Below are 14,795 nucleotides of genomic sequence, written 5' to 3'. Positions count from 1 at the left end.
CCCATCTGAGAAAAGGCTAATATCCAGAATCTACAAAGAACTCAAACAAATTTACAAGAAAAAAAAAACAATCCCATCAAAAAGTGGGCAAAGGATATCAACAGACACTTCTCAAAAGAAGACATCTATGCAGCCAACAGACACATGTAGAAAAGTCCATCATCGCTGGTCATTAGGGAAACGCAAATCAAAACCACAATGAGATACCATCTCGTGCCAGTTAGAATGGCAATCGTTAAAAAGTCAGGAAACAACAGATGCTGGAGAGGATGTAGAGAAACAGGAATACTTTTACACTGTTAGTGGGACTGTAAACTAGTTCAACCATTGTGGAAGACAGTGTGGCGATTCCTCAAGGATCTAGAACTAGAAATACCATTTGACCCAGCCATCCCATTACTGGGTATATACCCAAAGGATTATAAATCATGCTACTATAAAGACACGTGCACACGTATGTTTATTGCGGCACTATTCACAATAGCAAAGACTTGGAACCAACCAAAATGTCTATCAATGATAGACTTGATTAAGAAAATGTGGCACATATACACCATGGAATACTACACAGCCATAAAAAAAGACGAGTTCACGTCCTTTGCAGGGACATGGATGAAGCTGGAAACCATCATTCTCAGCAAACCATCACAAGGACAGAAAACCAAACACCACATGTTCTCACTCCTAGGCGGGAACTGAACAATGAGATCACTTGGACACAGGGCACGGAACATCACACACTGGGGCCTGTGGGGTGTGGGGGCATGGGGGAGGGATAGCATTAGGAGAAATACCTAATGTAAATGATGAGTTGATGTGTGCAGCAAACCTACATGGCACATGTATACCTATGTATCAAACCTGCTCGTTGTGCACATGTACCCTAGTACTTAAAGTATAATTTTTTTAAAAAAGAAAAAGAAAGATATAAAACTATAAAAAGTTCTAGAATAAAACCTAGGAAATATCATTCTAGACATCAACCTTGGCAAAGAATTTATGACTAAGTCCTCAAAAGCAATTTCAACAAAAAAATTAACAGGTGGGACCTAATTAAGCTAAAGAGCTTCTGCATAGCAAAAGAAACTATCAACAGAATAAACAAGCAACCTAGAGAATGGGAGGAAATATTCACAAACTAATACGCAGAACCTAAAAGGAATTTAAATAATTCAACAAACAAAACACAAATAACCCGCTTGAAAAGTGGGCGAAGGACACAAACAGATACTTCTCAGAAGACATACATGTGGCTAAGAAACATACGAAAAAATGCTCAACATCACTAAAGAAATGTTAATCTTAAAACATAGTGTGATACCATCTCATACTAGTCAGAATGGCTGTTATTAAAAAGTCAAAAAATAACAGATGTGGACAAGGTTGTAGAGAAAAGAGAATGCTTATACATTCTTGGTGGGAATGTAAATCCACTCAGCCACTATGAAAAGCAGTTTTGAGATTTCTCAAGTAACTTAAAACAGAACTACCATTCAATCCAGCAATCCCATTACTGGGTACGTACCCAGTGGCAAATAAATCATTCTACCAAAAAGACACATGCACTTGTATGTTCATCACAGCATTATTCACAATGGCAATGACATGGAATCAACCTTGATGCCCATCAACAGTGGACTAGATAAAGAAAATGTGGTACATATACATCATGGAATATTACACAGCCATAAAAAGGAACAAAATCATGTCCCTTGCAGCAACATGGATGCACCTGGAGGCCATCATCCAAAGTGAATTGATGCAGGAACAGAAAACCCAGTATCACATGTTCTCACTTATAAGTGGTAGCTAAACACTGAGTACACATGGATATAAGGATGGGAAAAATAGACACTGGGGACTACCAGAGAGGGGAAAGAGGAAGGGAAACAAGGGTTGAAAAACTATTAATACCTATTAGGTATTATGCTCACTAGCAGGGTGACAGGATCATTCACACCCCAAAACTCAGTATCACACAGTTTACCCATGTAACAAACTTGCACATGTATCCCCTGGACCTAAAAGCTGAAATTTTTAAAAAATTAAAGTTGCTCCTGCTTTGCCTTCCACCATAAGTAAAACCTCCCTGAGGCCTCGCCACAAGCAGATGCCACCACGCTTCCTGTACAGCCTGCAGAGTCATGAGCCCATTAAACTGCTTTTCTTATAAATTAAAATCATAATAGGCAGGACGTGGTGGCTCACGCCTGTAATCCCAACACTTTGGGAGGCCAAGGCAGGTAGATCACGAGGTCAGGAGTTCAAGCCAGCCTAACCAAGATGGTGAAACCCCATCTGTACTAAAAATACAAAAATTAGCCTGGCATGGTGGCAGGCACCTGTAATCCCAGCTACTCGGGAGGCTGAGGCAGGAAAATTGCTTGAACCCAAGAGACAGATGTTGCAGTGAGCTGAAATAGCACCACTGCACTCCAGCCTGGGTGATAAAGTGAGACTCTATCTCAAAAAAAAAAAAAAAAAAAAAGAAATGCTGGTATTATCTATTTCTTGACCTGGGTGCTGGTGACATGAATGTGTTCACTTTGTTAAAATTCACTGAGCTGCACATTTTTGATATGTGCACTTTTCGGTATATTATACTCCAGTAAATTTTTAAAAATAATATATGTTACCTCATTTTGTGGTCACAATCATATGATAGAGGTATTATGTCTACTATACAGATGAATATGTTGAGGCTCAAAGAAATTGAATAATTTACTCAAGGTCATACTGAAAGTATGTGGTAGAGCCCGAATTGGAACTAAAGTCTGTTGAAATCTAACGTCATGCTGAAAGATTACTCTGGCCTTTCTTAAGGTTCGATTTGATCCTTCCCAAAAATCTTCATAACTGTGTCTTTTCTCTACTTGTCTGCTTTCCTAGAGGTTCCATACCTTTTTATTTTACTGGGAAATTTCCTCTCAGTTTTCAAGGACCAGCTTAATTCCTCTCCTCTGTAAAGTCTGTCCTGATACCTCTCCCCATCCCCAGCTGTTTGCAACAGGGATCCAAAACTCACATGCCGGCAGAGGCACAGCAGATATTAAATGGGGGAAGCAGCTGGATGTGTCACAGGGGGGAGTGAAGTCTGCGACAAAATTGCAGAGGGCAAACCCCACCTGGAGGAAACAACAGCTACTCGGTTTCAGCCAACTGCTGCAACTCAGGAATGCAATGTTAAGATGGCAGAAGTCTGGGTTTGTATACAAAATCTTCCTTTTAAATGCTGCCTTTAAAGAATTAAAACAAAAAGTACCGTCCGTGTCAGCCAAGCATAGCATGTCTGAGGCTGGATTTAGCCTATGGATCCAAAATTTGCAATCTCTGCTTAGAGCTTGGCAAGATTAGATGAGACCCAGCTGATTAAAAACTGACCAACCTCTTCCCTTGAGGTTTGCCTTCTCCCTGCTAGAAGCATTCTTTAGATACGGCAGATGAGAGTAGTCTATTAAAATTCAAAGCTTTCATTCTTCCCTTCACTTACAGCCCCCAAAACCTGGGAGGAAGAACTGATAGAAGCATTGTGGGTCTCCCTAACGCCACCACCATCCCTTAATGTCCTATGATGTACTCACTCAAAGAAGCATGAGAGAAAAAATAAAGCAGCATTTGAAACAGAATGAAAACTGCCACATTGGGGCAGTATAACTACATCCTGCTGGCAATTGCCAACCACCTGGGCTTCCTCAGGCCCAGCCCCAAATCCCTGGAGGAGCCCTGCCTGATAAATAAAGCAGGCCAAGAGGGGGAGGCTTATAGAGGGTGAAGTATCAATTTAGGACACTATGTTCTCTGGTTTAGAGCAAAAATTGAACTTGAAAATAGCTAGATCCATTTGGTGAGAAAGGATCAGGAAGGGGATTAGAGGAAAACACATTATTAAAGATTCTTATTGGTGTTTTTCCCTTGGGGATTCCTTGCCACTGGCTCTTGTGCTTTGGAAACAACCCAAGTAGAATTTGCTTTTATTAGCAACAAAAAGCCAATTTCTTTTTCCTATTCAATGGAAGGGGAAAATGAATAAACAGACCTGTGCCTACAAAAAGGTCAAAAATTTCCAAAAGTGTACTGTTAGGCCAATCGTTTGAAAGTTGGAATGCATTTTGGTACAGAACCAAAGTGTTGTCTAAGAATTAGATTTTCATAAACGTGTCAAAAGAACCTAGTTGGCCCATAATAAAACTAAAATATTAATTTTGCAATTGAGAAGAAAGTAATACTGTCTTAAGAAAGAATAAGAGCCAGGCGCGGTGGCTCACGCTTGTAATCCCAGCACTTTGGGAGGCCGAGGCAGGTGGATCACCTGAGGTCGGGAGTTCAAGACCAGCCTGACCAACATGGAGAAACCCCGTCTCTACTAAAAATACAAAATTAGCCGGGGTGGTGGCACATGCCTGTAATCCCAGCTACTCGGGAGGCTGAGGCAGGAGAATCGCTTGAACCCGGGAGGCAGAGGTTGTGGTGAGCCGAGATCGTGCCATTGCACTCCAGCCTAGGCAAAAAGAGCGAAACTCTGTCTCAAAAAAAAAAAAAAAAAAAGAAAGAATAAGAAAACAGAGCAAATATATTGAATAATTCAGTAATCATTTATTAAATCTTTGGTTTGTGCAAGATGCAGTTGATTTGAGTGTGATGTTTAGGAGATCAGCTGCGGCCTAGCAGAGAAAGTTTAGTGGATGAGAGGAAGAGAAACCTGCTTAAAGTGGGTGAAGAAGGAGGAGGAGGTGAGAGAGCAGAGCCAAGTGAGATTGTTCTTTATAGGACCTCCATTGAGGAAAAAGAATGTTGTCCTGATAGCTGGAGGAGGATTCAGGTCCAAGGTGTTAAAGCTGTTGGTATTCTCTGATGTGCTTTTAGGCTGCTAGAAAGAAGTAAACATAGAGGGAAAGGCAGAAATACAGGTAAAAGAGGCAAAATCAACTGATACATGTCCCTGTGCAAAGACTATTAGTTATTCCCTGCTGTCTGATCTCTGCCTCCCTTCCTTAGGAAGAGAGCCCTTATTTTAATGCACCTAGCTAAAGACTACTTCCCCAGCCTCCTTTGTAGCTATGGGTAGCCTTGTGACTAAGTTCTGGCCAATAAGTTACAAGCAGACATTTTAGGTAGACATTTAGGGAAATTACTGACTTGAAGAAAGCCCCTTTGTCCTTCCTACTATCAAAACATACAAATATTAAAAATATCATTTCCACACATTATCTGAGCATATCCTAAAGTATAATTAATCATTGATGAGGGAAGTCAGTAAGATGACAAAGCAGGTTCAGTAGAAATAAACAAACAAACAAAAAACACCAAAAACTCTGAAATAACAATGCTAAGTTAGATGTAAAAGTGACAAATGTTCTGCAAGGTTAGAAAACCATCTCTGCTGGTTCTCATCTGCATCTAATCAGTTCTTCTAAGTTAACATCTAACTCTCCAGTCTGAACTCTAATCAATAGTACCAAAAGAGTAGTTCATTTCCCAAGAGTGAGATGACCATTAGGGGAACTAGACAATGCTTTAGTATGACACTGGCAGGATATGAAGTCATCCTTTTGCATTATTTCCAAGTTTGGGGTAATTTTCTTGAACACTACCTTCCTTCCTCCTGCTGACTGGAATGTGGATACAGTGGCTGGAGCTGCAGTAGCCACGAGGATGGAAGCCACAAACCAGGATGGCAGGACAGAAAAGGAGAAGGAGACCGTGTCCCTGGTGACCATGGAGCCACCAAAACAGCTCTGCACCACCTAATTCTGGATTTGTTTTATAAAATAAAATTAAAGTTATCTCTTACATAAGCCACTGCTATTTTGGATTTCTCTTAGACATAGCCAAGTCTTATCATCTAATGGAGCAGGAGGGAGATAGAGAGAAAGAGAGAAAGAACTATGTAAATAATGCTGGAAATTCAATGGGCAATTGCCCTCAATGGGTTGTCTACAGGCAGACAGAGAGGACTTTTAGTGAAACCTACTGAAGAAGGTATGGATGATTTAGCAGTTTCCCAACCACAGACAAATAAGAGAAATGCATTGTTTATACTAGTGGGTATTTACTACAATCTTGTAAAAGAAACTGAAGAACTAACTAACGACTACAGAGAAACTGACAAAGTTGTCCACAAAAACTTAGGTGATGACACCAAATGGGAAATAAGAATATTCTCAGCCTAGACAACATGTTGAAACCCCATCTCTGCCAAAAAATCCAAAAAGTAGCTGAGCGTGGTGGTGCGCGCCTGTAGTCCCAGCTACTCGGGAGCCTGAGGCACGAGAATCACTTGAACCCACCAGGAGGCAGAGGTTGTAGTGAGCTGAGATGGTGCCTCTGCACTCCAGCCTGGGTAACAGAGTGAGACTCCATCTCAAAAAAAAAAAAAAAAAAGGAATATTTATAAATTTGCTCAAGTGTTACAAAAAGCTAGCTTGATTTATTTTATCAATATAATCCCTCCTTGGAATTGTATGCTATATATTATAGTACACATTATATAGTATATGTACCTTATACTTATAAATACTGTCTACTTGATATACTCACACCTGCATGTTACTTTACAGTATTGTATTCCCAAAGCTATGTTTGACCTACTGCTATGGGTGACTTAAGAAAACTTCTGAGTAATTCTAACTATATGTGACTCTTGCCTATGGGCTGACTAAAGAATCTAATCTCCGTCTTAAGATGTGATGCCACTCCAGAGAAGCTGAAAGGTGATCTCATCAGTAAGACTGGTAGAGAGATGAGCCTTAAAACTGCTGAGAAGGAGGGAGGTTGAAAGCAGGTCAATCTGTTGGCTGGGAAGGAGGAAAGTAAAGAAGTTCTCAGCTGATAGCCTCAATATTCTCAGTATGCGACAAGCCATCTGTTGAGAACAGGTGGGCAATGGGAGAGGAAGACTTTCAAGATGCTTGGGAATGTGATGTAGCTTTGGAATCACTGAATAGGGAATGGGTTTGGGAACTGACCAGAAACTTATAAGATGATAAGCAAAAGCACACGCCTAAGCATTGTACACGACTCAGCTCTAAATTGGCATCCTCTTCCTTTCCCCCTATTTCCAGTCCCTGCCAGGGAACCTGGGGGATAGGGAAGGGAAAAGATCAAGCTGTTTTCTATTAAGCCTCATCCACTACTCAAAGTAAATATGGTCCAATCAGTAAATCAGATAACATGTAGCAAGTTGTGCAATTTTGTTATATTTGTCTAGGAACTGAAGTTTTAGTCATGTGTTTCAAGCTTATTTTAGAATTAAACTCTGTTCCTTGTACAATGTGGACACTTAATAAATGTTGAATGATTGGCTAAACACAAGCAATTGAGACTTTTATAGCCGTCCAAGTTCTGCAGAAGCCATTGTTTAGAAGAAAATTTGTTGGGGGCCATTGTCTGCAGGCACTCAGAATGGTCCAGCGTTTGACATAGCGACATAGGCTTTCCTACAATACAGCTTCTAACAAAACTAGGCTGTCCTGAACCCCTGGTAATAGAATTGTTTACCTTTATGCCAAGAAGGTTGGGAAAGCACCAAATTCTGCATGTGGCATGTGCCCAGGCAGACTTCGAGGGATTCGTGCTGTAAGACCTAAAGTTCTTATGAGATTGTCCAAAACAAAGAAACATGTCTGCAGGGCCTATGGTGGTTTCATGTGTGCTAAATGTGTTCGTGACAGTATCAAGCGTGCTTTCCTTAACAAGGAGCAGAAAATCGTTGTGAAAGTATTGAAGGCACAAGCACAGAATCAGAAAGCTAAATAAATATGAAACTTTTTTGAGTAATAAAAATGAAAAAAAAGAAAATTTGTCAAGAAATGAGTCCTTCAAATGGCAACAAATTCACCTGCACCCACTTGTGAAGACCTCTAGGATCTGAGGTCCCTGTTGTTGCTGTTTCTTCTCTCTTCTGAGGTCATACCTTCCTCTTTCTTAAACAGTGCTTCCCTTTGAAGCGAAAAAGAACTGGGAAAGGAGTCCTGAGAGAAAAGGGCTGAGCATGAACATTACAACCTTACATAACAGACATTTTTATCTCACGATTTAAACCTAATACTGTTTTCCCTTTAGTGGCTATATTTACTTTTGAGAGCACAGTATTTAAAAATGGCGTGCTGTGCTGAATTGCTCTCCACTGTCCCGTCCGCCCTGGGACTTTGTGATATCATCGGAGTGGTTGGCTATGTTTGTGTTTGATGGCCATGATGCTAATGAAGCAGTGCAGTGTCTTTTGTGGATAGACAGTGGGAAGCGCTCTTCGTGTCCTTCTGGGTTTTAACACAACCAAATTTTTAAAATGCAGGAGGCAGAATCTGGCAGAGACCTTCTAGCATTGGCCACCTCTTCTCATGGGCTCAATGTCTTAGTATTTAAGTGAAGAGTGAGCTCAGTTAGCCATGAAAGGAAAGAAACCATTGCTTTCTGCAGAAGGCAAACTTCTCCAGCACCTAAAGAAACTTAGTTGAGCCAAGAGGGTGGCAGACTTCCTCTTTGAGACAGAGGCAACTGTGACCCTGAATGGAGAATAGACTGGGTTTGGAACAAAGTTAGCAGACTCAGAGAACTTGGTTTGAACTCCCTCCCAAAGTGACCAAATAGGAATTTTGTACCCAACTTGTGTGACAGTAAGCAGCTTTCATCTTCCTTACTTTCCTGGCCATTGTAAGAGAGCTGCTGATACAACAAAGAAAAGGATGGCAATTTTGCCTCTGGGCTACAAATGCAGAGCCAGATCATCTTTACTGTGTTCCTACTCCGTGCCAGATAGAAACCAAAATATAAAGAAAGGACGCCCCATGTTCAAAGTCAGTGACCTCAGCCAGGCGCGGTGGCTCACACCTGAAATCCCAGCACTTTGGGAGGCCGAGGCGGGTGGATCACCTGAGGTTAGGAGTTTGAGACCAGCCTAGCCAATATGGTGAAACCCCATCTCTACTAAAAATACAAAAATTATCTGGGCGTGGTCATGCACACCTGTAATACCAGCTACCCGGAAGCCTGAGGCAGGAGAATCACTGGAACCCGGGGAGTGGAGGTTGCAGTGAGCTGAGACAACACCACTACACTCCAGCCTAGGCGACAAAGCGGGACTCCGTCTCAAAAAAAGAAAAAGAATACAAAAATTAGCCGGGCGTGGTTGCGCGTGCCTGTAATCCTAGCTACTTGGGAAGCTGAGTCTCGAGAATTGCTTGAACCTGGGAGGCGGAGATTGCAGTGAGCCAGGATCACACTACTGCACTCCAGCCTGGGTGACTGAGATTCTGAGATTCCGTCTCAAAAGAAACAAACAGAAAACCACAAATTCAGTGACCTCAGAACAAGCCCTGCAGCATCCACAACAAAGTCAGGAAGCAGTTGTCACCGGGCCTTCATGAGGGTCTGTGTGTTGCTGCCAGTAGACCAGGCTGGGGAGCTGGACATGGGAGGTGAGTGGCTGGCCTCTTTCTCAAAAAGGGATGCATTACCAATAAACGCGCTAGAGAAAACCATAATGCGCAATGATCAAACTCACATGCGGAGGAGGAACAGAGCGAGGGGGCATTGGCGAGGAAAATACAACCACTGTCCATAGAAAGAAGATAACTTGCTAGGAAAATAGCACACTTTCACAAGAATTCTTTTACAAACCCTAATTTTTAAACACACACACTACAAACAAACAGTAAGATAAAATCTGAAACCTCATAAATTTAATGTGACTGAAATACATCTGAACAAAAATCACTTGGGTGTTGTGCTCTTCCTCCACTACCTATACTGCCAACTGCAGAAACGTGGAAGAGAAGGGAGGGAAGGGGTGTGCATGTCAGATCAGATGCACTAGAGAGGGCATAGCCGAAGGAGAAGCAGAAGTGAGAGGGTGGGAGAGGGCAAGGCCCTGGCATTTACAAGGTGCTGCAGAAGTGTTTCCAGCAGAGGATTTTCTTTTTTTTTTTTTTTTCTTTTTTTTGTTTTTTGAGACGAGTCTCACTCTGTCATCTGGGCTGGAATGCAATGGCACGATCTCGGCTTACTGCAACTTCCACCTTCTGGGTTCAAGCGATTTTCCCGCCTCAGCCTCCCAAGTAGCTGGGATTACAGGTGTGCACCACCATGCCTGGCTAATTTTTGTATTTTTAGTACAAACGGGGTTTCACCGTGTTGGCGAGGCTGGTCTTGAACCCCCAACCTCAGGTGATCTGCCTACCTCGGCCTCCTAAAGTGCTGGGATTACAAGCGTGAGCCACCACACCCAGCCAAGGCAGAGGATTTAAATATTAACCGTGAATTATGACTGACAGCCTTTCAAATGTTTAGAGCTCTGAGTAAAACTGAAATGCCTGTTTGAGCAGTGCTTCTTCCAATATGAGCCATCCTGAGACTGGACCATGCAGGCTGTGACTCCACAGGTCCTGTACAAATGAGATAATGAGGCTCTTATTGCCCTTCTGTGAGCAGGTTAAATTGAGAAAAATGAAATCTTTCCCTTTGATTATTTCAAGTACTTTCTTTACCACCCCAGCCCAATCATGTGCCAACCTCTTCATAATCTACATATTACGGCAGCAGAATACATCCTACTTATTATCACCCATTTAAAATTAAGCATTTGTATGCAAAGCAATTTTCTAATAATACAGTAATAAGTAACATAAAGCTGTACCATAAGGGTTTAATTCAAAAAGAGTTTTAAAGTAGCAGTCAAAAGAGAGATACAGATCACATAGCAAATAAACCAGATGTGCATGTGTATCCCATATCTTAAAAATGCTGCAGTTAGGCCGGTTGCAGTGGCTCATGCCTGTAATCCCAACACTTTGGGAGGCTGAGGTGAGTGGATCATTTGAGGTCAGGAGTTTGAGACCAGCCTGGCAAACATGGTGAAACCCTGTGTAAAAGGGTTATTTTGTAAAAATATAAAAATTAGCTGGGTGTGGTGGTTCACGCCTGTAACACCAGCACTTTGGGAGGCCGAGGCGGGCAATGACAAGGTCAGGAGATCGAGACCATCCTGGCTAACACAGTGAAACCCTGTCTCTACTAGAAATACAAAACATTAGCTGGGCATGGTGGCACATGCCTTTAGTCCTATATATTCAGGAGGCTGAGACAGGAGAATTGCTTGAACCCGGGAGGCAGAGGTTGCAGTGAGCCAAGATCATGCCACTGCACTCTAGCCTGGGCGACAGAGTGAGACTGTTCCAAAAAAAAAAAAACTAGCCAGGTGTGGTGGTGGGCACCTTTAGTCCCAGCAACTCAAGAGGCTAAGGCAGGAAAATCATTTGAACTCAGGAGGTGGAGGTTGCAGCCGAGATGGCACCACTGCACTCTAGCCTGGGTGACAGAGTGAGACTCTGTCTCAAAAAAAAAAAAAAAATGTTGGTGGGGGGTGCTGGCAAGATGAGCAAATAAGAACAGTTCCAGTCTGCTACTCCCAGTGAGACCAATGCAGAAGGTGAGTGATTTCTGCATTTCCAACTGAGGTACCCGGCTCATCCCACTGGGACTGGTTAGACAGTGGGTGCAGCCCACGGAGGGCAAGCAGAAGCAGGGTGGGGCATTGCCTCACCCGGGAAGTGCAAGGGGTTGGGGAACTCCCTCCCCTAGCCAAGGGAAGCCTTGAGGGACTGTGCCATGAGGGACGGTGCTATCTGGCCCAGATACTATGCTTTTCCCATGGTTTTCACAACCCGCAGACCAGGAGATTCCCTCAGGTGCTTACACCACCAGGGCCCTGGGTTTTAAGCACAAACCTGGGGGGCCATTTGGGCAGACACTGAGCTAGCTGCAGGAGGTTTTTTTTTGTACCCCAGTGGCGCTTGAAACCCAAGAGAGACAGAACCATTCACTCCCCTGGAAAGGGGGCTGAAGCCAGGGAACCAAGTGGTCTTGATCAGTGGATCCCAACCCCATGCAGCCCAACAAGCTAAGATCCACTGGCTTGAAATTCTAGCTGCCAGCACCGCAGTCTGAAGTCCACCTGGGAAGCTGGAGCTTTGTTGGGGAGGGGCATCTGCCATTACTGAGGCTTCAGGAGGCAGTTTTCCCCTCACTGTGTAAACAAAGCTGCTGGGAAGTTCGAACTGGAACCCACCACAGTGCATCAAAGCTGCTGCAGCCAGACTGCCTCTCTACATTCCTCCCCTCTAGACCAGACATCTCTGAGACAGGCAGCAGCCCCAGTCAGGGGCCTATAGATAAAAATCCCATATCCTTGGAACAGAGCACCTGGGGGAAGGGGTGACTGTGGGCACAGCTTCAGCAAACTTAAATGTTCCTGTCTGCCAGCTCTGAAGAAAGCAGCGGATCTCCTAGCATGGCGCTTGAGCTCTGCTAAGGGACAGACTGCATCCTCAAGTGGGTCCCTGACCCCTGCACCTCCTGACTGGGAGACATCTCCCAGCAGAGGTTGACAGATGCCTCATAGAGGAGAAATCTGGCTAGCATCTGGTGGGTGCCCCTCTAGGACAAAGCTTCCAGAGGAAGGAGCAGGTAGCAATCTTTGCTGTTCTGCAGCCTCTGCTGGTGATACCCAGGCAAACAGGGTCTGGAGTGGACCTCCAGCAGACCTGCAGAAGACAGGCCTGACTGTTAAAAGAAAAACTAACAAACAGAAAGCAATAACATCAACATCAACAAAAAAGACACCAACGCACAAACCCCATCCGAAGGTCATCAGCATCAAAGATCAAAGGTAGATAAATCCATGAAGACAGGCCAGGCGCGGTGGCTCACGCCTGTAATCCCAACAGTTTGGGAGGCCAAGGCAGGTGGATCACCTGAGGTCAGGAGTTCAAGACCAGCCTCACCAACAACCAACATGGAGAAACCCCATCTCTACTAAAAATACAACAAAATTAGATGGGTGTGGTGGTGGGCACGTGTAATGCCAGCTACTCGGGAGGCTGAGGCAGGAGAATCACTTGAATCTGGGAGGCAGAGGTTGTAGCAAGCCGAGATCACGTCATTGCACTCCAGCCTGGGCAACAAGAGCAAAATTCCATCCCAAAAAAAAAAAAAAAAATCCACAAACATGAGGAAAAACCAGCACAAAAATGCTGAAAATTCCAAAAATCAGAATACCTCTTCTCCAAAGGATCCCAACTCCTCGCCAGCAAAGGAACAAAACTGGATGGAGAATGAGTTTGACAAACTGACAGAAATAAGCTTCAGAAAGTGGGTAACAACAAACTTCTCCAAGCTAAAGGAGCATATTCTACCCCAATGCAAGGAAGCTAAGAATCTTGATAGAAGGTTACAGGAACTGCTAACTAGAATAACCAGTTTAGAGAAAAACATAAATAACCTGAAGGAGCTGAAAAACACAATGCAAGAACTTTGTGAAGCATATACAAATATCAATAGCCGAATCAATCAAGTGGAAGAAAAGATAACAGAGCTTGAAATCAACTTGATGAAATAAAGCATGAAGACAACATTAGAGAAAAAAGAATGAAAAGGAATGAACTTCTCCAAGAAATATGGGACTATGTGAAAAGCCCAAACGTACGTTTGATTGGTGTACCTGAAAGTGGCAGGGAGAATGGAACCAAGTTGGAAAACACACTTCAGGATATTATCCAGGAGAACTTCCCCAACCTAGCAAGACAGGCCAACATTCAAATTCAGGAAATACAGAGAACACCACTAAGATATTCCTCAATAAGGTCAACCCCAAGACACATAATCATCAGATTCACCAAGGTTGAAATGAAGGAAAAAAATGTTAAGAGCAGCCAGAGAGAAAGTTCAGGTTACCCACAAAGGGAAGCTCATCAGACTAACAGCAGATCTCTCCGCAGAAACCCACAAGCCAGAAGACAGTGGGGGCCAATATTCAACATTCTTAAAGAAAAGAATTTTCAACCCAGAATTTTACATCCGGTCAAACTAAGCTTCATAAGTGAAGGATAAATAAAATCCTTTACAGACAAGCAAATGCTGAGGGATTTTGTCATCATCAAGCCTGCCTTACAAGAGCTCCTGAAGGAAGTACCAAATACAGAAAGGAAAAACTCATAGCAGCCACTGTCAAAACATACCAAAATGTAAAGACCATCGACACTATGAAGAAACTGCATCAACTAAAATGCAAAGTAACCAGCTAGCATCATAATGACAGAATCAAATTCACACATAACAATATTAACCTTAAATGTAAATAGGCTAAATGCCCCAATTAAAGGACACAGACTGGCAAATTGGATTAAGAGTAAACACCCATCAGTGTGCTTTACTCAGGAGACCCACCTCACGTGCAAAGACACGCATAGGCTCAAAATAAAGGTATGGAGGAAGATTTACCAAGTAAATGGAAAGCGAAAAAAGAAAAAAAAAGCAGGGGTTGCAATCCTCTTCTCTGATAAAACAGAATTAAACCAACAAAGATGAAAAGAGACAAAGAAGGCCATTACATAAGGGTAAAGGGATCGATGCAACAAGAAGAACTAACTATCCTAAATATACATGCACCCAATACAGGAGCACCCAGATTTGTAAAGCAAGTTCTTACAGACCTACAAAGAGACTTAGACTCCCACACAATAATAGTGGGAGACTTTAACACCCCACTGTCAATAGTAAACAGATCAACGAGACAGAAAATTAACACAGATATTCAGGACTTCAACTCAGCTCTGGACCAAGCAGACCTAACAGACATCTACAGAACTCGCCACCCCAAATCAACAGAATATACATTCTTCTCAGCACCACATTGCACTTATTCTAAAACTGACCACATAATTGGAAGTAAAACACTCCTCAGCAAATGGAAAAGAACGGAAATCTTAACAAACAGTCTCTCTGACCACAGTGCAATCAAA

General features: G+C 42.9%; 1 long non-coding RNA gene and 1 pseudogene across 1 annotated transcript in view; one reads left to right on the top strand and one right to left on the bottom strand.

Moving 5' to 3' along the window:
* Positions 1 to 14,795, bottom strand: part of LOC141407435 (uncharacterized) — a 59,637-nt gene that overhangs the window by 33,087 nt on the left and 11,755 nt on the right. The gene's annotated exons all lie outside the window — the stretch shown is intronic.
* On the top strand, positions 7,402 to 8,281 carry LOC107130707 (large ribosomal subunit protein eL34-like; annotated as a pseudogene).

Source organism: Macaca fascicularis, chromosome 8, assembly GCF_037993035.2.
Source record: "Macaca fascicularis isolate 582-1 chromosome 8, T2T-MFA8v1.1".
Lineage (NCBI taxonomy): Eukaryota > Metazoa > Chordata > Mammalia > Primates > Cercopithecidae > Macaca > Macaca fascicularis.
This window is presented reverse-complemented; position numbering and strand designations above follow the sequence as displayed.